The sequence below is a fragment of the Megascapheus bottae genome, unplaced genomic scaffold (assembly GCF_031878675.1).
Source record: "Megascapheus bottae isolate mThoBot1 unplaced genomic scaffold, mThoBot2.hap1 HAP1_SCAFFOLD_53, whole genome shotgun sequence".
NCBI classification, from domain to species: Eukaryota; Metazoa; Chordata; class Mammalia; order Rodentia; family Geomyidae; genus Megascapheus; species Megascapheus bottae.
In genome coordinates, this window is record NW_028327559.1 from 1260901 (window position 1) to 1285175 (window position 24275).

The following is a 24275-nucleotide window of genomic DNA, read 5'->3' on the forward strand; positions in this document are numbered from 1 at the left end:
TGATCCTTATTTCTCAGCCTCCTGAGTAAAATTAGGCCATTAGAGTAGATTTAGAACCACTAGCACCCACCTAACATTCTCAATGGTAAAGATCGAATGCTGTGTTTTCCTATCATTAAGAGCAAGGGAAGGATTACCAATTACAACCATTCTCACCACTCTTACTCAGCATAGTACTTGAAGGCCTAGTCACTGCAACATGTCAAGAAAACAACTGTACAAATGGGAAAGACAGAACTGTTTGTTTGCAAATGACATTATTGTCTTGGTACAAAATCTGTAAGAATCTACAAGAGGAACCAAATCCAAACCTTTGGAATCAGTTCATCAAGACTGTAGAGTAGAAGCTTTGCATTACTCAGCTTTCCAAACCTTAAAAAATGCCTGAGATGATCAACTTATAAGAGCCAAAGTTTTACTAAGGGCTTGGCTAATGGTAGAGCTTCTCCCTAACAAGCTTGAGAGGTGAGTTCAGTACTGCAGAGAGAGAGAGAGAGAGAGAGAGAGAGAGAGAGAGAGAGAGAGAGAGAGAGAGAGAGAAACAGACAGACAGACAGACACAGACAGACAGAGACAGAGACAGAGAGAGACAGAGAGACAGAGACAGACAGCGAGAGTGAGCATGTGTTTTGGCCTATTGCTTCTGGGCATGTGACAGAAGTGTGTGGTGGAGCATGTGCAAGAAGCAGAGCAAGAACAGAGAGGGGCTGATGTCCCACTACTACTCTTACCAGGACATCTCCAATGACTATGTTTTTCTATGGTACTGGGGCTTGAACTCTAGCCCTTGCCTGGGTTTTCATGCTCACAATTAGGGCTCACAATTTAGTTGAGCCAAAGCTGCACTTCTGCATTTGAGCTGAATAATTGAAGCTAAGAGTCTCCTGGATTTTTCTGCCTGGGATTTAAACTATGATCAAATCTCAACCTCCTGTGTAGCCAGAATGCAGGTAGGAGCCAGAACTGGTCTTGTATGCCAGGTGCTGGTGGCTATAGGATTACACCTATAAACCTAGCTAATCAGAAGGCCGAGATCTATGCTTGGTTGTTCAAAGCCAGCCTGGGCAATAAAGACTGTGAGATACTCATCTCCAATAAACTACTCAGAAAAAGCCTGTTAGTGATTTTGTGGCTCAAGTGGTAGAGCACCAGCATGGAGCCAAAGAAGCTTGGGGACAGCACTCAGACCCTGAGTTCAAGCCCTGGGACCAGGACCAAAAACAAATAAAACCTAACCAAAAAACCCCCCAAAACCTTGATGTGCTTTACTTCTTATAACTTCATGTTGTACAATTTTGACATGGCACCATGAACTAGTTTCAAGGATGAGCAGTGGCTATTCTTAGGAGCAGGGAAGATAACTCTTGGAGATGACCTTCAAGTTGTACCTAATGAGGAAGGAAAAGGCATTTGCATAGTCAGCAAAACTTCAGTAAGAGTGCTTTGTGGATACGTGGTGTGTGCGGAAAAGAAGACCAGGAGGCAGAGAGTGCTGAGAGGACCTGGTGTGACTTTCTCATTGACCATCAATGCCCTCATCAAATACTTTTTCCTTAGCTGGTTTTCAGCACTTATCCCTGAATGGTAGTTTATCTCACCATACCTTCCAGGAATATCTATGACAATACAGATGTAAGATTGAATTAATCTATATTAGGACTGAGTGACGGGGAAGGTGTAATTTGACAAGAACTCACTGATAACATTTTAAACATCACATCTTGAAATAGTGTGATCGAGTCTGGCCAGTGCCATCTTGGCCACATGGTGGATGGTAAAGTCTGGAATCTTGTCTTCATGGTGGGGAAAGGTGAAGCCCTCTACCTCCAGGCATACTTGAGTTCCTGGAGGCAGGGCAGGCACATGGCTGAGACGTTACTAAACCTGGAGTTTCCTGTGAACCTGCCCCCTGACCTGACCCTATTTAGGCCTAGACCAGCATTTCACAATGCCATGTGTCTCCATGTTCCTGTCCTGTCTCCTGGCTCCTTCTGTAGTCACCATGACGTCCCACTTAAGCTCTCCACTGGAGCTGAATTGATTTGTTGGTATTGTTGTTCTTTCTTTTACTTCTAACCTTTATGGTTCAGTTTCCTAAATGTTAAGTGCATTTACCGGCTGCTGGTATTTTGAAACAGAAGTCCACCGTGCAGTTACTGGCCTTTTAATAAAGACTCCAAGATCTGACTTCTCAAAATGTGGCTTCCAGCTGGGAGTTTGGCCTAGTAGTAGAGTGCATGCCTTGCATGCACGAAGACCGGGGTTCAATTCCTCGGTACCATATACATAAGAAAAAAGCCAGAAGTAGTGCTGGCTCTACCTCCAGAAGTGGAGTACAAGGAGAGCTCCAGCCTTGAAAAAATCCAAGGACAGTGCTTAGGCCCTGAACCTAAGCCTAGGACTGGCAAAAAAAAATGTGGCTTCTCTGTTTTACCACCTCATAGCAATCTGAACTGGACACTAGTGGATCATGGTTGAAATCTTACATGCTGAGGAGGCTGCGATCTGAGGATCCTAGTTTGAAGCCAGTCTGGAGAGACAACTCTCCAAGACTTTTATCCTCAATTAACTAGCAAAAAGCCAGAAGTGGAAATGCTAGAGTTAAAAAGCCAAGCTACGAATGTGAGGCCCTAATTTCAGGACCCAGGAAAAAGTAAAGCCCTATCTGACCGTAACTATCCTTTGGAACAGCATTGTCTCCCTCTAGTAGAACAGAAGGCTGAGCTCAGGCTGTGGGAACTTGTCAAGGTCTTAGATCACCGAAGGACACCAGTGTCCTCACACAAGGAAAAGTCCCCTTAGGAAATGAACTCCCATTTTTCCTGAAGTCATGAAGACTTTTAGCTTGAGAGAGTATTTAGGATAAAAACACTCCAGTAGAAGAGTATGTGGAAAGCTGAAGTAAAGGAAGAGCCTGGGTCAGCAAAGGGTGAAAAGTAGGGGAGGGTGAACCCTGGATCTTAAGCCCCACGCTTAACTATAGGAATGCACAGGTGAGGTCCAGACACTTGCCCCAAGATACTAAATAGACAATCTTGGTGAAGCACAGAGAAAATTTTAGGTAGAAGCTAAGGGAGCATGTCAGCCCATTTTCCCAGGTTCAAACTTGAGCTTTACATTGAAATAGAGAATTAGGGCAAGGGGATGAAAGATGCTTCATTATTAAGCAATCCTAGCCAGAGCAGAGGCTGCTGGCTCATTATCTCAGCTCTGGTTTAGGGAAGAGTTCCCAGGGAGCAGTTATTTCCTCAATGAGGGAAGAAACCTCCAGAATAGTAAGTCTCTGTGGCTTGGTGGGTGCTCTGTCCTGGGTGCTCAGCTGTGTCAGGCACTTAGGAAGTACCTTTGCTAAAAGTTAATAAACAACAAAAATTTCTTTTCTAAAAAGCACTATTTGCCTGGGCCAACAAAGTAACTAGAAGCTGTATTTTCCTGTCTTTAAGCTATTTCCTTTACAATCAGTTTTCAACTCTCTTGGAATCCAGGAAGGAAGCATAGAGTTTTGTTTGTTTGCTTGCTTGTTTTTGTTTTGTTTTGTGCCAGTTCTGTGACTTCAACTCAGGGCCCCATTTAATCTATCTATCTATCTATCTATCTATCTATCTATCTATCTACCTATTTATCTGTTTGCTCAGGGCTGGCACTCTGCCACTTGAGCCAAAGCTCTACTTCTTCCTTTTTGTTAGTTAATTGGAGAGCCTCACAGACTCTTCTTTCTCAAGCTGGCCTTCACCCTCAGTTTAGCCTTCTAGGAATACAGGCATAACCCACCAGCACTAGACTGAGAACTAATACTTTATATCTTGTCTAATTATTGGTGGCGGAGGCCTAACCAACAAACAAGTCACCTTCAAGGCTTTCTTTTGCCAATCAGTGTAGCCTCTTTATTCTCTTTCCTAAAGAATCTACAAATTCCTCCTTCTTTATTCCCCTTAACATTTCAAAGGAAAAGGTAGATTTAGATGGCTCCTCAAAGTCTCTATCCTTGCAATTTTACATCAAAAAGGAAATATGATTGGTTGTGCTTTTTCCAGGCTTTAATTTCTGAGTCTTGCCCTTTAGATGCTTGGTAAAAATAGTATAATTTCCCCATCGCCTTATCTTGCTACCCAGCCTAGTTCTGGGGCTGTTTTTACCTAACTTGCAAGGGAGTGTTATTTCCCGATGTGACCAGGCTTGGATGGGCCTGGAGGGCTCTTGCCCTCCGTGTGTGTCAGAGCTTGGGCCTAACCAGGCAGAGTGGCAGCCTCAGTGATCTGACTTTGATCTCTCTGGAAGTTAAGACAGTGTAGGATTTTCAGGTGAGGCATAAAAATGGCCTGATAAAATACATTTCTTGTTTGTGACATCTGAAAACAATTTTTTTTTGGGGGGGGGGCAGGAATTCAGGGCCTAGGTGCTGTCCCTGAGCTCTTTTGCTCTAGGTTGGTGCTTTACTATTTTGAGCCACAGTGCCACTTCTCATTTTTTTGGTGCTTAATTGGAGACTCTGCTGTCCTGCATGGCTTTGAGCCATGATCCTCAGATCTCAGCTTCCTGAGTAGCTAGGATTACAGGTGTGAGCCACCAGTGCCCAGGTATATCTGCAAAATTTTACCTGACAAATAAATCTTGATCTTGTTTCACTCCAGAATTCACTTGCAGCTTCTTAGGGGAAAAAACAAATCCTTTAGGCCAGTTGGTGACAGCTTATACCTGTAATCCTAGCTTCTTGGGAGGTTAAGATCCGAGGATCCATGCTCAAAATCAGCACAAGGCAGAATGATCCTACCACTTTTATCTCCAATTAACTAGCAAAAGTTGGGAAGTAGATCTCTGGTTCAGGTGGTAAGAGTGCCAGCCTTGAGGAAAAAGGTTAGGGACAGTGTCCAGGGCCTCAGACATCCCCCCCTCCTCCTCTGCAAGACACACACACACACACACACACACACACACACACACACACACACACACACACACACAATCGCCATAGGCAGCTAGAGGCTGAAAGGCTATTCTCAGAACCCCAGATCAAGAGCAAAGCAAGTAAGTTTGCACCTGGCAGCTCCCCAGGCTGCCTGCTTCTTTCTTCGACTTCTTGGTTGTCCTCAGGCCAATGCCAGCTAGGAAAGCTGGCAAAGGAAACCAGAGAGAGGAAGCAGGTGCTGGGGAGGCCCCGGGTGTGTGTGGGGGGGGGGGGGTGGAGCGGGTGGTGCCCCTCAGGGCTGGAGGGACAGTTTGGCAGGGTAGGTGACTGACTGACTGAGTCACTTCCCCTTATCCTACAAGCTCTCTCCTGAGTTTCTTCCAACGACTGGGGAACTTCCAGGGTCAGGAAGGAGAATCTAGAAACTGACCCATGACTGACCATGGTCCAGCCTCGGGTTCCTAATCCGTTCACACTGTCCTCCCTTTGTGCGGGTCCCCCCCTGAGAAGGCCACCTCCAGAGAGTCAGACAGGACAAGCCGACAGACAAGACAGAGGGACAGCCTGGGGCCCGGTCAGTGGCGGGTGACCTTGGGAAGCAAAAGAACACGGTCCAGACCAGTTTTCCGTGGGTAGGACCCGCGGGCACGCTGTCCCCCGCAGTACCGGTGGTTCCGTGAGTAACGGGGTGGCAGAACAGCCCACCTGACCTGGGAGAAGAAACCAGCGGCGCACAGCACTCCAGCAACCTTTCCGGGAGTGTCCGGGGACCGGAGGTGGGGCGGGCGCGTCCTGCGGGGCTGGCCGGGCGCGGTCAGCGGAGCCCGCAGGCCGCCGGGGTGGGGCCGGGCCCCAGTCTGCGCGGGGTGACTGTCCTCGGGCGGGGACACCGGGCCGGGCGGGGCGCCGGGCTGGGATCGGAGATTCCGGTCTTGCGGTGACCGCGCGCGGCTCCGGGCGGAACCACCCGGCTCCACGCGCCGCCCCTCCGGACCCAGGCGCCGCCTCTCGGGACCCCGGCGCCGCCTCTCGGGACCCCGGCGCCGCCCCGCCAGGCCCGGGCCCCGCCCCTCCGGACCCCCGCGCCGCCCCTGCCTCGCCCCCGGAGCCAGTTCCCGCGGCGCGTCCTGGTGCGGACGTGCGGTGTAGCAGATCCCCCCGCGGGCGGCGGCCAGGTCTGAGCGGTGAGCGGTCGGGACTCGGGCCCAGCCTTTAGTGCGGACATCCCGGCCTGTCACTGGCCCGGACAAGGCGCCGGTTGGCTGTAAGTGAGCTGTGGTTCAAGTTCACCAGATGGAGCTGGAGTGGAGGATGTGCTGGGAGCGGGGCCGGGAGGGTGGTGCGGGGCCGGGGAGGTGGTGCGGGGCCGGGGAGGTGGTGCGGGGCCGGGGAGGTGGTGCGGGGCCGGGGAGGTGGTGCGGGGTCGGGGAGGTGGAGCAGGACCGGGAGGGTGGAGCGGGGCCGGGCTGGGTGGTGCGTGGTCGGGGAGGTGGTGCGGGGCTGGCTGGGTACAGCTTCAGGGGAGTGGATGAGCTGGCTGGTGTTGCATTCCGTGGTGGGTGCACAGTTCAGGACCAGGTCGCCCAGAGTCCACAGGTGCTTCTCACCCACGTGGGGGGCGAGTTCAACACCCCCCTTCATGCTAGCAGGTCCCCCCTCACAAGGATTTTGCAACCCTTCTCTGCCTCTCCTTCTCCCCATCATCTTAGTTACTCAGTAGACTGAGATCTGAGGACAGTGGTTTGAAGGCAGCTCAAGGCATCAAAGTCTGTAAGATTCACCTGCAGTAAACTCCCTCCTCCCCTCAAAAAAGCTGAAGTGGTTGAATTAAAAAGCCTTAGGGCCAGGAATGTGGCCTAGTGATAGAGTGCTTTCCTAACATGCATTAAGTCCTGGTTTCAATTCCTCCATACCATATACACAGAAAAAGTTGGAAGTGGGGCTGTGGCTCAAAGGGTAGAGTGGTAGCCTTGAGCTGAAAAGCTCAGTGACAGCGTCCAGCAGCAGAGTTCAAGCCCCATGACCCACAGAAAAGCAAGCAAGCAAGCTTGCTCAAGGACAGGGCTGTGAATTCGGCCTAGAGGTAGCATGCTTGCCAAGCATTCACAAAAACCTGGGTTTGATTCCTTGGTACCACATACATAGAAAAAGCCGAAGTGGTGTTGTGGCTCAAATGGTAGGGTTCTAGCCTTGAGAAAACCCAAGGACTGTGCTCAGTCCCTGAGCTCAAGCCCAGGACTGGCAAAACAACAAAAAACAAAAAGCCAGGCAGCACGATGGCTCACTCCTGTAATCCTCACTACTCAGGAGGCTGAGATCTGAGGATGATGGTTCAAAGCCAGTCCAGGCACAAAAAGACCTGAATCTCTTATCTCCAGTTAACCTCTAGAAAATAGCAAGTGGGGCTTGGTTCAAGATTGGGCGGTAGTCTTGAGCTTTAGAGCTCAGGGACAGCGCCCAGGCCCCATTCAAGCCCCATTACCCACAAAAAAAAAAAAAAAAACAAAAAACAAAAAACTCAAGGACGGTGCCCAGGTTCTGAGTTCAAGCTTCAGGACTGGCAAAAAAAAAAGTATAAAATGCAAGCCAAATAAAAAACAGAAAGTGAAACTTCCAAGTTTTTCTATGCCATAAAAGGAAACACTGATACCTGCTCTTCCTTCCTATCCTCCACCCTTCCTCTTTTTTTTTTTTTTTGGTCAGTTGTGGGTCTTGAACTTGGGGCTTGGGTTCTGTCCCTGAGCTCTTCAGCTCAAGGCTAGCACTCTACCACTTGAGCCACAGCATCACTTTTGTGTTTTTTGTGTAATGTTAATTGGAGATTAGAGTCTCACAGACTTCTGTGCCTGGGCTGGCTTTGAATCCTGTTCCTCAGATCTCAGGTTCTTGAGTAGCTAGGTTTACAGTGTGAGCCACCAGTGACAAACTCTCTCCCTTTCTTCCTCTTTCACAGATTTACTTCAGTCACAAGTCACAGCTCCACTTCTGGCCTTTTGGTGGTTAATTGGAGATAAGAGTTTTCTGTCTAGGTTGGATTTTAACTGAGTTTCTCATATCTCAGTCTCCTGATTAGCCAGGTTTATTGTTGCTAGCCATTGGGGTTCAGCTCTTTATTGGGATTTGAGTTTGCCCATAGAAAGATTAGCCTGCAGCTTATTGTTCAAAAGTTACTGCTCATTGTAATTGAGTGTCAGCATAGGCTAATTAGTTTGGTGATTGTCCTATGGTCATGCACATGGTTTCCAAAGATGTTCCTTCTTGTGCACAAGCATCCTGCCTTGAGGTTTGCACACGAACAATGCTTTAACTAGGGAATTGCTGAATTACTCATAGTTGTATGCAATTTCCTGACTTCCTGGTTTGGCCTGGGCTTGTGAGAACTTAACTGTTCAGAAAGCTCAGGGTGTGGTAGAAGAAACAGAGTAGCTCCAACAGGCATAGTGTCAGGGTCTGGGAGCATGGCCTAGTAGCAGTGCTTGCCTAGCAGGCACAAAGCCCTGGGTTCATTCCTTGGTATCACATACAGAGAAAAAGCCAGAAATGGTGCTGTGGCTCAAGTGGTAGAGTGCTAGCCTTGAGAAAGTCTAAGGAAAGTGCCCAGGCCCAGAGTTGCCTAGAGTCCCAGAAGTGGAAAAAAAAAACAAAACAAAAAACTGACATGAAGTATTGGACAAAATGATCAATGTGTCTACATATACTACTGAGTAGGATCTGCTTCACAGGTCAGTGGGCAAACGGTTAGAATGAGATGGGGATTTCAAGGCTTTTCTACCAGCTTTCACTATCCATCCCATAGCCATCACTTCCAGTCAAGAACCAGTATTTTAAGCTAAGTAGCCTTCAGAAGTTTTTGAAGAAAGCCAGGCAACTGTGATTATAACCCACATTATCAGGGATGTCGTCTTCACTAAGCCAGTGGGAAGCTAATAATATGTTGCTCAGCTGTGTGACTTTCAAAAGTGATAGCCTTGAAGAGATAAACCAAGAGAAGATGCTAAGGTTTCAGTCTGCCAGGTAATCTGACATCTGGGTGGATGCTAGGTAGGTACCAAGGGCTTGTTATGGAATAAGATCTTTCCATGGTGACAGTTTGTGGTTTCCATTTGTAGAGTCACCTCAAACCTCATTAGTTTTAGTTTAGTTTTGTCATAAGGGGCTTCAAGCTTGGTGTTTTTGGCAAAGCAATTGGAAATGTTATTTATTTATCTATTGTGTCATTGATTTTATTTGTTTATTTTGCTCAACCTTGAGGCTTGAACTCAGCCTTTGTTTTTGTCTTTCTCAAAGCTAAACCCTCTACCCTTTTGAGCCATTGCCCACTTCTGGTTCTCTGGTTGTTAATTAGACATAAGAGTCTCACAGACTTTCCTATCCTGGCTGGGCTGGAACTGTGGATCCTCAGATCTCAGCCTCTTGAATAGCAAGGATTGCAAGCATGAGCCCCCAGTACCTGGTTGAAAGTATAATTTGAATCAGAATTTCAAGTAAGGCCCAAAGTATAGTTGCATTTTCATCTCCTTGTACTAGACCTTAGCTCTGCCACCCCCACCATCTCTTTTCCAGTCTGGTTTCTAGGCAGGAATCATGAAGGGTCCATTCCTCCTTCACGACAACATGCTAAGATCCCACTGGTGTGTGTGTGGGTGTACATGCATGTGCACGCCTATGGCAATACTGAATTAAAGGACCAGGGAACTGTACCTAAGCTTTTTCTTCCCAAGGCTAGCTTTCTATCACTTGCACCCCAGCTCCACTTTAAGCTTTTTGCTTGTTAAAAATGGAGGTAAGAATCTTTTAGATTGGTATGCCTTTGAACTGAGACTCTTAGACGTCAGTTTCCTGAGTTGCTAATATTACAAGCACGAGATGCGAGTGCTCAGAAAAATCAAGACTTTAAAGGTGGGGGGGGGCAGTGGATATTTGTTTTTCCTGAGCAGCATATTCTCAGCTTGCAAATGGACAGGTAGGCAGGGCTCTTGTTACTACCTCATTCTCGCTTGCACAAGAGGGTTCTTACACTACTGGCCCTATTCTACCTGGACTATGAACTCAGAGAGTACCAGGTAGCCTTTGGGGATAGGTGAGTTCACTGGGTGTGTTAATCAGTTCACGGTTGTCATCCCTTGAGGCTCCAGTTGGCCTAAGAGGTGACATCTTTCTTCTCTTTCCTCTGGTTTTTATATTTCTTAAAAGCCCCCACTGGTAAAGCCAGACCATCATCCCTACCTCCTCCAGTGCACGTAGTCACCCTTCGTCCTTTTTCAACCAAGATTTCAGAAGTCTTCAACGGTCCTTGCCTGTGAAGTTGTTAAATAAAGCCTGTCTGGGGCTGGGAATGTGGCTTAGTGGTAGAGTGTTTGCCTAGCATGCATGAAGCCCTGGGTTCCATACCTCAGTACCACATACACAGAAAAAGCCCAAAATGGTACTATGGCTCAAGTGGTAGAAGGTTAGCCTTGAACAAGAGAAGCTCAGGGACAGTGCCCAGGTCCTGAGTTCAAACCCCAGGACTGGCAAGATAATAATAATAATAATAATAAAAATAATAAAGTATGGCTAAGCACAGGGCTGAGATAAAGGGAGGAAGGTCAGAAGGAGAAGCCTTCAAGTCCTATGAATACCAGGGGAAGGAGGAAGTAGACTCAGGAAAGCACCAGCAGCCTTGAGGCCAGGACCAAGAAATTAGCTTCTCTGACCACCTGTCTGTCTTGGGGATCCCTTCGGACTATCACTCTCCAGAGTTCCCAAACCCTTCTTTTCTCAGTGAATAGAAATTGACAGAGATGGCTCAACACCAGCACAGGCAGTTTGGGGGGAACACCAGCCAAAGCTAGTGATGTCCTCTCTCACTCACAGATTAGGAGATGTGTAGTGATCGATGAGAATGCTGGTTGTATCTGGTGGAGATTGGTAGGAAAGTAACTGACAGAGGTAATGTGCAAAATGGCGGGGCCACAGATTAGAGGTAGGGAGGAAACTAGCAAGAGAGCAGGTGGTGTTTGCTCAAGGCCCTCACCTGTTAAAATGCTTGTAAATTTTGGTCTGGCGCTAGCTGCATGACGGGTTTCGAAGGTAGGGCAGGGAGTGGCGAGAAATCAGCTCAGAGATCAGAGACCACTAACAGAGACCAGTTTGTGTAGCCCAAGTCTCAGCCATAGGAGTGGCAGGACATAGAGACACCCAGTCCATCTGACCATGTGGACTGCATAGTTCCTAATGGTTCCTGGGAGCCAGAGTCTCTGTGCATCTGATCAGTGGGTAATGGAGAAAGCTTGAAGGTACAACCTTGGTCACTTTCTTTTCTTTTTTGCAAGTTATGGGCCTTGAACTCAGAGCCTGAGCACTGTCCTTGGGCTTTCTCAAGGCTAAGGCTCTACCACTGGAACCATAGCACCATTTCTAGCCTTTTTCTATATTATGTGGTACTGAGGAATCGAACCCTGGTCTTCGTGCATGCTAGACAAGCACTCTACCACTAGGCCAAACTCCAGGTTGGGACACTTTCTTGAGGGTCAGCACAGGGCCTCTGCCCCCACCCACTGCCTCCAGTACCCTCCTTCCCTCAACAGTAGCAAAAGCTGCTTCTTTTGCTCTTCTGAGTGATCATAAATGGTCTTTCTCTGCGCTGTGCTTGGCTGTTGTTCCCTGATGTTACAGGATGAAGGGCTGTGCTTCTAGAAGTTATTCTCAGGCTGGGGATGTAGTCCAGAGAGAGAACAGCTGCCTAGCAGGGTGAGGCCTGGGCTCAATCCTCAGCACTGCCGCAACAACAATTACAACAAACTCTGCTTTTGAAAGTTCCCCTGGCAGGGTTTTAATGGCTGACATGTTCAGAGAAGAGTTTTACAAGTGCCAGGAGTATCAAGAACCAGATGAAGATAGGCAAGTAGTGATTGCTAGGGAAATTTTCCTCTGGACCCAAACAACTATCATTTCTCTGGTTTTCAGAATTTACTGAAAATGGCCAACATAATATGATTCATAACTATTAAAAATCAAACTCACTCAAAAGGACTTTCTGACGTTAAGACAGCGGTGAGATACAAGGGGTGAACTGGATTATGGGACTATTGGCTGAGATCCAGGAACAAAGCTTTGGCCTACAATGAGTGATCTTGTCTTTTCTCTTCTATCTTCCTTTTTTTCCTTTCTGTCTCTATTTCTTTCCCTCTTTCTCTTCTTCCTTCCCTTTTCCTCCTTCCGGTATTAGAGCTGGAACTCAAGGACTCAGTACAGTCTTCCTTAGCTTTTCCCCTCAAGGCTGGCATGTATTATTTGAGCCACAGGTCCACTTCAGGATTTTTAGTGATTAATTGGAGATAAAAGTTTCGCGGACCTTCTTTCCCCGAGCTGGCTTTCAATCACAGCCCACACAGGTCTCAGCCTCCTGTGTAGCTAGAATTACAGGTGTGAGCCACTGGTGTCCAACTGTATCAATGTTTTAGGTATTAGCTTGGCTGCACACAATCCTGGTGGCTTAACTATTCTGTGCAATGCTTTTCTTTCAGGTTTTCCTGGGAGAGATGGCGGCTGCAAAAGTTGAAGAAAAGAAACTTGAAAATCATCACAAGTAGGATTGATCCTTGTTGGCTGGACATATGGAGGGTCTTTAAGATTGCAATGCTTTAAGCCATTTGCTTCACTGAGAACTTGACCTATGTTAACTCATTGAAGTCAAATGACAGAGGCTAAGGGATTAAGGAACTGGAGGGCGAAGACCTCTAGCTTAGATCTTGGCACCTCTGCCCTCTACTTTCAGGACTTGTGGTCTCAGAAGATGAGGCAGTTCAGTGCCTAAATATGTGTGTTCTGCTATGAGTAGCCACTTTACTGAAGCAACCCTCTCCCTCCCCCCCGAGGTAGCTAGGATTACAGGTGTGAACTTCTTCACACTGGGCTTTGAGCATGCTATGCATGTGCTGTATGCTGGCCCATACTCCTAGACTCCCTACCTAGACCTGAGTCTATTGACCTTTTTACTTTTCTTCCTTCTCTAGTTGTCCATCACTTCTGATGGGTGTGTGAGGTGGCGCCCTGCCTTGCTTCTGGGGCTTAAACAGGAGATTCTCAGTGAATATTTGTTAAATGAGTATAGAGATAAATTCCCTGAAATTGTGTATAGAGGGGGAAAATTTTGTCTCTTGCCTCATCATCTTGAAATCCTTCCAAAAGTATTTGACAGCTGGGCACCCAAGGCTCACATCTGTAATTGTAGATAATCAAGAAGTTACTAGCCCAGGCAGAAAAGTCTATGAGACTCTTATCTCCATTAAGCAGCAAAAAGGCAGAAGTGGAGGTGTGGCTTAACTGGTAGAATGCCAGCCTTGAGCAGAAAAAGGCCGGTGAGAGGGCCTAAGCCCTGGGTTCAAGCTCCAGTACTGGAACACACACATAAAACAGTATGTGAGAGCCTAGTACAATTCCTTATGGTAAGGGTCAAAATTGCATAGTTAGAAACTGTGGTGATCTCATAGTTACACTGTTTCCTTCTGTGCTTGCAGTGAAGAAAGGTTTTCTGTTTTGAAAGATGTGGCTGAGTTGTCTTCATGGCATCCTGTTGCACCATTTCCGGGCACATCCATCAACTGTTTGGTTTTGGATTTTGTTCCTGAAATTCTGAGAGAAACTAGAGTACCACCTCCATATCAAAGCCAGTTGTCATGAAAAGAACTATTCTCTGCACAGGTTGTTTTATAATGGTCCGCATTTCAGAATTCTCTAGAGATCAAAAAAGCTTTCTGGACTGGTCCTAACAACATATACTTTTGGACTTGGGCCCTTAAAAACAAATGTTCCATTCCCTTACTCCTTATTAAAATGAGTTTGGAGTGGTCACTGTGGGTATTTTAATCCATCAGCTCATGCTGCAGTATCCCTTCACACTTATCTGGGAGCAGTCGCCAACCCTGCATGCTTTGTATAAATCTTTAGTCTCTTTAGTTCTGTTTGTTTGCCAGAGTTGGGGCCTGCACTTGGTGGCTTGTACCCTCACTTAGCTTTTTCACTCAAGGTTAGTGCTCTATTATTTGAACCATACCTCTGCTTCTGACTTTTTGCTGGTTAATTGTGGATAAGAGTTTCTCAGATTTATCTGCCCTGGCTGACTTGAAACTGTAATAGTCAGATCTCAAGAACTGTAATTACCGGTGTGAGCCACTGGGTCCCACTGTCTCTCTAGTTTTTTATACTTTCTATTCTGTAGCTGCCTCGACAATGTTAACATGGTTGAATTAATCTGGACTCCACTCTGGTGGGTGAAGGTCAGAAGGGGAACTTGAGAAATAGGAGAGAAAGCAACTCGATGTAGGCAGAAGGAGCAAGAAGGGCCCTTAGCGTTTGCTGTTAATGCTGACTGAAATAACCCAAGAATAGATGAAATAGTCTAGAAAACTGAGCAGAGCCAATTCAATGTTGTTTTGCATATTTGCAGATAAAATAAACTGTAGCCTTGACCTCTGATGCCAATACTAGGGCTTGCACTCAGGGCCTGGGTTCTGCCCCTTTAGCTTTTTCTCAAGGCTGGCATCCTATTATTTGAGCCACCTCTTCACTGGATGTTTACTGTTAATTGGTGATGAGAGTTTCATGGACTTTCCTGTTCAGGCTGGCTTTAATCTGTAATCCTAAATTCTCAGCTTCCTGAGTAGCTAGGATTCCAGCCCTGAGCAGAGCACCCACCTTTTGCATTGTTGTGGTTGTGATAAAATGTACATAGGGGATAACAAGCATCCTCGGGAGAGAAGGAGCTGGATCTCTGAGGAAAGTCACTTTGTGTAATAGTCCAGGTACTCCTTGACTTAGGACTGGGTTACACTCCCACAAACGTAGTGCAGACTGAAAATATCATAAACTGCAGTTCTGTCTAAGTTAACAAACAGCAGATTGTTCAGTGTCATAGAGTTCCCCTTGTGATGGTGTCCTTGACCAAGAGCTGTGGAGGCTGCATAGCCTTGCTAGGAAGGGTTGCAGTCTGTATAATTGCCTTCAGAAAAGATCCAAGTTCAAATTCAAAGTATTGCTTTACTGAATGCCTAGCACTTTCACACCACTGTCTAGTGAAACCGAGTCTGGATTATTTATTTCCAATCACAGGCAGCAGAGACATTTGCTCTCTACTTTTTCTTTTCTCATGAGTGGTCTTTAGTTCTACGTATAAAGTTAGATGGAGGAGTATAAAGAAAACTCTCATTCTTCTGCGTTCAGAGACTAAGTTTCAGAGACTCTGGTAATCAGAAGACAGGCATTGTTGATGAAGCCATGTCAACTCTGGTTCTCAGGGAGCTTGACAGGCTGGTAATGGAATTGCCTCCACCTGAGGTACCTGGTTTTGTAACTAGAATTCATCAGCGCATGATTACATAGTCATTGTTTGTGTTGCTTTCCTGAGTGGATAGCTGACTGGAATGATTTGTGGCAGAAACTTAATGGCCGGTAAAGGTATAAGCCACATTAAAGTTTGTCAGCTCTTATTAAAGCAATGCACTGTAAGCCACAGCGATAAAAAGTAAATGAAGAGACATCTTCTCTCACCATTCCCAGTCGACTGAGAAGTGCTAGCAATAAGACAAGAAAAAGGAGTTAGAGCTATGTGAACTAGAAAGGTTATCTTTGGGTGGTAGGGGTGATTTTTTTTTCTATTCCTGTTTGCTAATGGTAGCACCAAAATATCATCAGGTTTATGTATTAAATGCACTTGATTTGGATAGCAACCAGCTATATACAGCAACTGTGTATGGATGATTCAACACTGTGATGTCTGTCGTGTGGTGGGATCTTCTGAACTTTTGCTGGTTTCCTTTGAACAGGGGCTGTCAGAGCAAAGAGGAGTTAAAAGAGGGAGGAGATGGGCTAGTGGAGACCTTGACAGCTGAGGAGTGTCTTATCGCTGGGTTCTGATTGTGCCTTACAAGGAACAATAATAATCAGCCAATATCACCACAATCTCTAAACTCAATTTCTTGTTTCTAACAGTGACAGTGACTGCCTCATTCAGCTTTCCAATCCAAACCTAGCAACCATGAAGGAAGATGTTCTGTACCATTTCAGCCTCAGCACCAGCTATGTTTGGCGATGTAAAGGTAAAAATCCAGGCTTTAATTCTAGGAATTTGCTGTACAGTAACCTCCTATGTGATGCAGACAGGCCTGCTTAGGGTAGTAGGGAGGGGGCAGGCACCTGTCATTATGTGTTTATTAGATTTTTACAAATTTCCAAGTATATGAACTAACAGGTAAAGGAAACTAAGTAGTGTTGCATGGACTTGCTTGATCTTTTATATCTTTGGTAACTGTACAGACAGGAAATTTCCTGAATCAAGCCGAAAGACTTACACAGCAGGGCCAGTTACTTTGGGGTTCTCAGAAGCATTGCTTGAGCCAGGAGTGTAGAGCCAACCTAGGGAACATTAGGATACTGTCATCTCAAATATAAATGAATGAATGAAAGTAACATGCCTGGTACTGATGCCTCATGCCTATAATCCTGGCTACTCAGGAGGCTGAGATCTAAGGATTGAGGTTCAAAGTCAGTCTGGGAAGGAAACTCTGTGAGATTCTTATCGCCAATTAACCACTAGAAAACTGAAGTGGGGCTGTGACTCAAGAGGTAGGTTGGTAGCCTTGAGCTGAGGAGCTCAGGGACAGCGCCTAAGTCCAGAGTTCAAGCCCCACACAATCAACAACAACAAAAATTCCAGGAAAAGCAGGGATAGTTATTTAGACAATTTGTATTACAATGATAATTTAAGATATATATTCATATTTTGTTAATTTAATGATCTCTCAGGACTTACATCGCAAAGTATAGCATTGAGTCTATATTTTTCTACAAAATCTTCAGTTCCTTATGGTTGATTTAGTCTAATAGGCTTAAAAATATTCTTAAATTTATTTATTTGTTGGGGGGAGTTCTGTGGCTTGAAACTCAGGGCTTTGTGCGCTTGCTTGTATTTTCCACTCAAGACTGAGGCTCTACCATTTGAGCCACAGTTTCATGTATAGCCTTTTTTCTGGATAATTGGAGATGATAAATCTCACAGACTTTTCTGCCTGCGTTGGCTTCAAACTTCTGTCATCAGATGTCAGCCTTATAAGTAGGAAAGAGTACACGTATGAACTACCAGCACCCAGCTAAGTTTATTTTTACTTGACACATGAAGACAGTATGTATTTATGGGGTACAGTGTAGTACTACAGTATAATTCTACAATGTATAATGATTGGATCAAGGTAGTATATCTGTAACTTTTTTTTAAATTGTTTTTTGGTTTGGGAACATTCACAATCTTGTCTTCTAGCTACTGGGAAATGAACATTCAATTGTGGTTAGCCATGAATACTTTCCTGCTCACATAGAACTTTGCAAATCTCTAGTCCCCATGGGGAAAGCTGACTTAATGCATGGAATGGCAAATCAGAAGAATGACAAGCCATCCAACTTATAGTTGCATCCAGAGGTGCTGACCCAGGGCTAGGTCACTTCTAACATTGAGTACTGTTCCAGGTACCGTGTTGGTGTCCAACTCCAGGAAACTTTCCAGGTGCTCTAATTAGTGTTTTGTTTTCTGTTCACTATTGGGGCTTGAACTCAGGGGCTTGTGCTCTGTTTTGCTGAAGGCTGATGTTGTATTATTTGAGTCACAGCACTACTTCTAGATCTTCGTTGTTTAAAGAGTCTCTTGGATTTTTCTGCCTAAGGCTGGCTTCAAACCGCAGTCGTCAGGTCTCATCCTCTTTGAGGGTCTAGGATTACAGGCATGAGCCACTGGCACATGGCTTCTGGGTCTTCATTCATTAACATCATCTATAATGATTACATTCCAGCCTGTGGAGATCTCATGTTTAAAGAATAATCCCTTTCTTTTATCTTCAGATTCTCTAAAACTACTGCTCTCTCTTTTTATTACACACATATGTGTATATGTGTGTTTGTGTGTGTATATATATATATTTTTTAAAGCATATCCCATCTTATTTATTTATTTATTTATTTATTTATTTATTTATTTATTTATTTATTTTGCCAGTCCTGGGCTTGGGCTCAGGGCATGAACCCTGTCCTTGGACTTTCTCAGGGCTAGAGCTCTACCACTCGAGCCTCAGCACCACTTCCAGCTTTTTTCTATGTATGTGGTACCGAGGAATTGAACCCGGGTCTTCGTGCATGCTAGGCAAGCACTCTACCACTAGGCCAAACTCCCGGCCCCTATATATGTATATTTTTTTCAAATGTTTTCTTGCTCGATACATCACAAGTTGAAGCTTTTACTTCTCTGATGGAGCCACCCACAGTAACCTAAACCTCCCCAACTCTTTCCGTGAATTGGCCTTTTGGCACTCAGGTGACCAGTGGCTCATTTTGCAGATTTGGTATGGGACCCTAGTCACAGGAAGAGTTGGAGGTGAGTGAAGACTTCCCATTCTCAGCCCAATCCCAGGCTTTCTGCAGTCTTTGGCATGGTGCAGGAGGCCAAGCACACATGGTGCCTGGAATTGCCTTCACAAAGGCAGCAGAGGCCTGGATCTCTGCATGTGGAGAGCTAGTTGCATTGTTTTGTGTTACCCCATAATGAGCAATGAGTCCCAGACCAGAGCTTCTGAATCTCACCAGGAAATTCAGTAAAGCCAGTTATCCCTCCTTTCTCCTCAATATGGTAGGTGAGGCAGAACCATGGAATTTGCATTTTGATGAGGTTCTTGAATAAGCCAGATATTCCTGGTGAGGAGTCTTGGTCTTGAAGACCTCTGCTGACAGCAGTGTGCTGAGGGGGGTCCTTGTTCTCTGGTTGCAGTTTGTGTGTGTTGGTGGAAGCCCCTCCAGGATGAGTGCCTTCATCAGGTATGTGGCCACAGAGCTGGGCCTTGACCATCCAGGAGAAGACTTTCCCAACATTTGTGCAGGGACTGACCGCTACGCCATGTACAAAGTTGGACCAGTGCTGTCTGTGAGTGTGAGTACTGGCTGTGTCCTTGGGCTGGGTCTCTAGGCTCTGGGGTCCCAGCCCCCACCCTCTGTACCCACAGACATCTGGCACCCTAACACCTGCTGACTGTTAGTAGTGGGAGCCAGGTGAGCTGGGTGCAGCTGGGGTGGGGCTGGGGGGGATAGATGAGACCAGGATTGTGACTTTAAGATTCTGTCTCCTGGAGCACCTAAGCATACAGATACAAATACTATGCAAATACTGCACAGCTGTGCACATAGTGCTTGTGTGATAGGGGCTGGGGCAGGCAGCCTGGGAGCCCAGCAAAACAAAGGAGAAACTGCCTTGCATGGACCAGGGGGTAAGGGGAGCTAAGGTACCAGGTCTCCAGTCTTCTCTTCCATCACACAGTGAGTGAGTGAGTGACTTACTTCATAACAACTGTGTGTGTGTGTGTGTGTGTGTGTGTGTGTGTGTGTTTATGTGTATGTGTTGGGGTGGGAAGACAGTACTAGGTCTTAAACTTGGAGCCTGTGTCCCTTAGCTTTTCTGTTCAAGGCTAACACTCTACAGCTTGATCCATAGTTTCACTCTTTTATAGAGCTTCCTGCTCTGACTAACTTTGAACTGTGATCTCAGCCTCCTGAGTAGTTCATGTTACAGGTATAAACCACTACTACCCAGCTGAGACAATTTTTTTTTGCCAGCCCTGGGGCTTGAACTCTGGAATTGGGCACTGTTCTGGAGCTTTTTTGACCTCAGGGCCTGAGCACTTGGGCTTTCTCAAGGCTAGAGCTCTACGACTTGAGCCACAGCACCGTTTCTGGCTTTTCTTTTTTTTTTTTTGCCAGTCTTGGGCTTGGGCTCAGGGCCTGAGCACTGTTCTTGGACTTTCTCAAGGCTAGCATTCTACCACTTGAGCCTCAGCACCACTTCTGGCTTTTTTCTATGTATGTGGTACCGAGGAATCAAACACGGGTCTTCGTGCATGCTAGGCAAGCACTCTACCACTAGGCCAAACTCCCGGCCCCTGGCTTTTTTTTTTTTTAATGTATATATGGTACTGAGGAATTGAACCCCAGTCTTTGTGCATGCTAGGCAAGTACTCTACCACCAGGCTAAACTCCCAGCCCCCCGGCTGGAATTCTTAAAAGGGGACCTTTTCCCCTAGGGCTCTGCTACACAGCCTCTGGGAGTAGCTAGGTCATTCTGCAGGAAGGAGATGGTCATCTTTGAAAGATGGGAGAGAGGATGTACAGAGACCTCAAGGTGCGAAAATGGCAGATGTGAATTCAGTACCAGTTCTTTTTACTATATGATACATAACCTAGGCACAGAAATAGCTGACCAAAAAAATAGAGTAATTAAAGCAATATACTGTAGCAAAAATCATGTGAAGCCGGGCACAGTGTCTCAAGTCTGTATGTAGTCCTTGCTTCTTGGAGATGGGGAGCGATGTATCACAGTTCAAGTTCAGACCAGTCTTGCTGACCTCTCCCCGGCCTCCCGCTCCACATCCCCAGTTTTGAAGACTACATATCTACCAGTAGTAGCCAAGTATGGTGGTGCGCAGTTGGTCATACCTGTAAGGCCAGGAAGCCCAATAGGAGGATCACAGTGCAGGCTGGGTCAGGCATATGGCAAGACCTATAACCAATGGCTAGTGAAATGACTTAACAAGTATAGTTTCTGCTTAGCTATGCAAGACCCCTAGTTCAATCCATAGTACTGCCCCCTCAAAAAATTATGTGAATATGGCCTTAATTTGATCTCTTGCTTATCTGCTATATATTTGATGATATGGAACTGGTCCTTCTTGTTGACTATGAACACAGAGCTTATCTTCTGTTGAAGGATGACATCTGTGTGTGTGTGTGTGTGTGTGTGTGTGTGTGTGTGTGTGTGTGTGTGTGTGTGTGTGTGTGATAGTATCTCACTAAGTAGCCCAGGCTCTTGCCTCTGCCTCCAGGGTGCTGAGATTACTGGTGTTTTGCATCTTGTCTGGTCAAGGAGTGACATGTGTGTGTGTGTATGCACTAAGGTACCACCCTGGACTCAGCTTTGGCATTTTTCTCTGGTTTTAGCATGGCATGGGCATTCCCTCCATCCCCATCATGCTGCATGAGCTCATCAAGCTGCTCTACCATGCCAGGTGTTCCAATGTCACCATCATACGAATTGTCACTTCTGGGGCTCAGGTAAGGACGATAGAGGGGGCCTTAGCTCTGGGGAGGTCACAGAGCTCCCTGTAGTGGCATCATTGATCTACCCAGCATCGAGTCCCACCTTGGCTTTGTTGAAGAGTGTTAATGGAGCATGGATAGGAATCTTCTGTCATGTTTGTCTAGTCTGTCCTCTTGGCTGGTGTGCAGAGATTGGTACCAGAAAGGACACACTCCTTGCACACACAGAAGTGTGTCTTGTGGAGCTCACACTTGGTGCCTTATTTGCCTGGTTCCTTTTTTTCATGTTCTACACAGTGTCTCTTGAGTACCACTGTTGCATTTATTCACCCTTGCTCCCTCATCTGGTTCCCTTTTTATTTTCTCCAGTCCTCCACACATTTCCCTTGCTTTTCCCTTTTCCTGCAAGATTTGGAACCCAATGAAAAAGCCACAGAACAACCCAAGAAAGAAAGACAGACGGTTACAAACTAAGGGAAAGATCCTTCAATGAGCCCCCAAAACTTGCCAAGTAGACATGGGGAGTGTATATCTATAATTCTTGCTACTCAGGATTCTGAGATCTGAAGACTTCATGTGAAGCCAATGCAACAGGAAAGTCCATGTGACTCATACCTCCAATTAAACAGCACAAGACTGGAAGTAGAGCTTGGCCAAAGTGGTAGAGAGCTAGCCTTGAGTGAAAAATTTCAGGGACAGCATCCAGGCCTTGAGTTCAGGCCTTATACTCCTCTCTCTCTGTCTCTCTCTCTCTCTCTCTCTGTCTCTCTCTCTCTCTCTCTCTCTCTCTCTCTCTCTCTCTCTCTCTCTCTCTCTCTCTCTCACACACACACACACACACACACACGCAGAGTTCACACTATTTAGTGTTTTTGTTTTCCTTTTAAAAACAAAAGAAGGTAGCCAGGCACTGGAGGCTTATGCATGTAATCCTAGATACTTAACAGGCTTGGATCTGAGGCTTGTAGTTTGAAGCCAGCCCAGGTAACAAAGTCCATGAGACACTTATGTCCAATAAACTACCCAGAGAAAGCTGCAAGTGGCACTGTGGCTCAAGTGGTAGAGAGTGGTAGAGTACTTTCCTTGAGCATAAAGAGACCCAGGGACAGCATCCAGGCTCTGAGTTCAAGCCTCAGGAATGGTAAAACAATAACAGCAACAAAGAAGATGAAGGATTTAATGAAAAAGCAAATTGCTGAAGATGCTGTATTGTGTCTCTGATCACAGATCAGACACACTGGGTAAGATATAAAGAGAAGCGCCACCATGTGGTCACAGCTGACAATACAGAGTCTCCATGTCTGTGCTGCAGGACAAGGCCGCCTGGATGGTGCCCTCTGCTCCTACACGGAAAAGGACAAGCAGGCCTACCTTCACGCTGCCCACGCAGCTGGCATCCGAAACATCGAGATGGAATCTTCAGTGTTTGCAGCCATGTGCAGTATGTGTGGCCTACGAGGTAAGCAGGCACAGGATGGCCTCTGGGCATCCTTCTTCCTCCATCTCTGCTCTCCTGGCCAATCTTGATGTCCAGGCCACCGCTTCCTACCCCACCACAACCTATGCTTTTGGCTTTTATCAGTGGGCTCACAGGTCAGTGTCACACCCAGCTGATACCCTTGCACCCTTGGGGAAAACGCTGTGTGATCAAGACAGCATCATTGGTGTCCCCGTAGTCTCCACATAGCGCAGTGAATGTCTGATGGAAAGGGGATCATACAGCTTCGATGCTGGCTTGCTGGCCAGTAAGGGGCCCTGAGCCTGCCAATGGCTTGGCTTTCAGTGCTCTCTGGCCTTTGAATGTGGAGTTCTTCTAGAACAGCTTCCCTCCCAGAATTCCCTTGGTCAAATCACCTTAGCCTTCTAGGCTGTACAGAACAGGTGAGAGCCTGCCTTGGAATTGGCTCAGGCATGAACTTATTTCCTTGTGATAGGCTAAGGTATGAACTCAGAGTTTCATGCCTTATCTTGCCAGGTAGGGGCACTGCCAAGTGAGCCATGCTCCCGTCCTTTTTCTTGCTGTGTGTATATTTCAGATAGAGTCTGCAGTTTGGCCAGGCCACTTTGCATTGCCATCTCTACCTATCTTGTAACTGGGAGTGTAGCCGTGAAACCCCACAACTTGTTGGTTGAGATTGGATCTTGTAATGTACCCTGTTGGCTCTGAACCATTTTTCTCCTCATCTCCATCTCTCAAGTAGCTAGGATGACAGGTGTAAGCCACTGCCCCAGGCCTAGTAGGACTTTTCCAGTAGAAGCGAGGAAAGAGGTGGGTGAGACCGAGGACAAGGTGCTGTTTGTAAGGGCAGAGCTTCTAGAGTTCCTGAGCCAACCATGCTGCTTTCCCTGCTTGCTTCATCCCCCATCCTCTCCTGAGTCAGAGTGGACAGAGCAGACTTGCCTAGGGCATGCACAGGCTGAGGCTCCCTGCTCCCTGCTTGGTCTGATTCTTGTGAATGAAGCTAGAGATATGGCACTTGGGGTTGACATGGTCTTTGTGTTTGGCAGCTGCAGTGGTGTGTGTCACCCTCCTGGACCGCCTGCAGGGGGACCAGATCAGCAGCCCTCAGGAGGTGCTTGCAGAGTACCAGCAGAGGCCACAGCGGCTGGTGAGCTACTTCATCAAGAAGAGTCTGGGAAAAGCCTGAGGCTCAGAGACAAGCTGTCCCCAGGTCTGTCCATCCAAACGGATGTGCAAAGTCTCCTTTTGGGTGATTTGGAGTGTGGGCTGGTGGCCCATGCTTTAGGAGGCTGAGATCACATTCTACCCTCAGAGCAGACATCCAAGACCCTACTCAACTTGGTTTTTCATGGAGACAAGGTCTCACTACAGTTTTTTTCCAGGCTCCCTCAAAGTGTGATCCTTCAGGTCTCCAAATCCCTCAATTTCTGGTTCCAAATTACTGTCTCCATACATGGGATTACCTGACTGTTCAATTTCTATTTCATATCCTACTTTGATTAATGATTATGGTATGTAACATAAAGAAAATTATTTACATGTCAGATAGATGGCTTTATGTGCTCATTTATTCCCCACTGATGACTTGCTCCATAGATTCCATGAGATACTAGACACGAATGAACAGGATTTCCTTTCCCTTCTTCCCTGTAGAGCAGTTGCATTCAGTTCATGACCTCCCAGTGAAATAGGAGACAGAGACCCAAATGTTATGGGAAGGCAATCGTCTTAAATTCTTGCGTCCCAGACACAAGACCTCTCAGTTCTCATGTCTGGCGTGAAGAAAGAAGTTCATGTGTGGGG

The 24275-nt window shown here is 46.4% G+C and overlaps 1 pseudogene; it reads left to right on the top strand.

Annotated features, from left to right (window-relative positions):
- The first annotated feature begins 6138 nt into the window (after positions 1–6138).
- LOC150039665 (uridine phosphorylase 1-like) lies at positions 6139–24016 on the top strand (annotated as a pseudogene).
- The last annotated feature ends 259 nt before the right edge of the window (positions 24017–24275 follow it).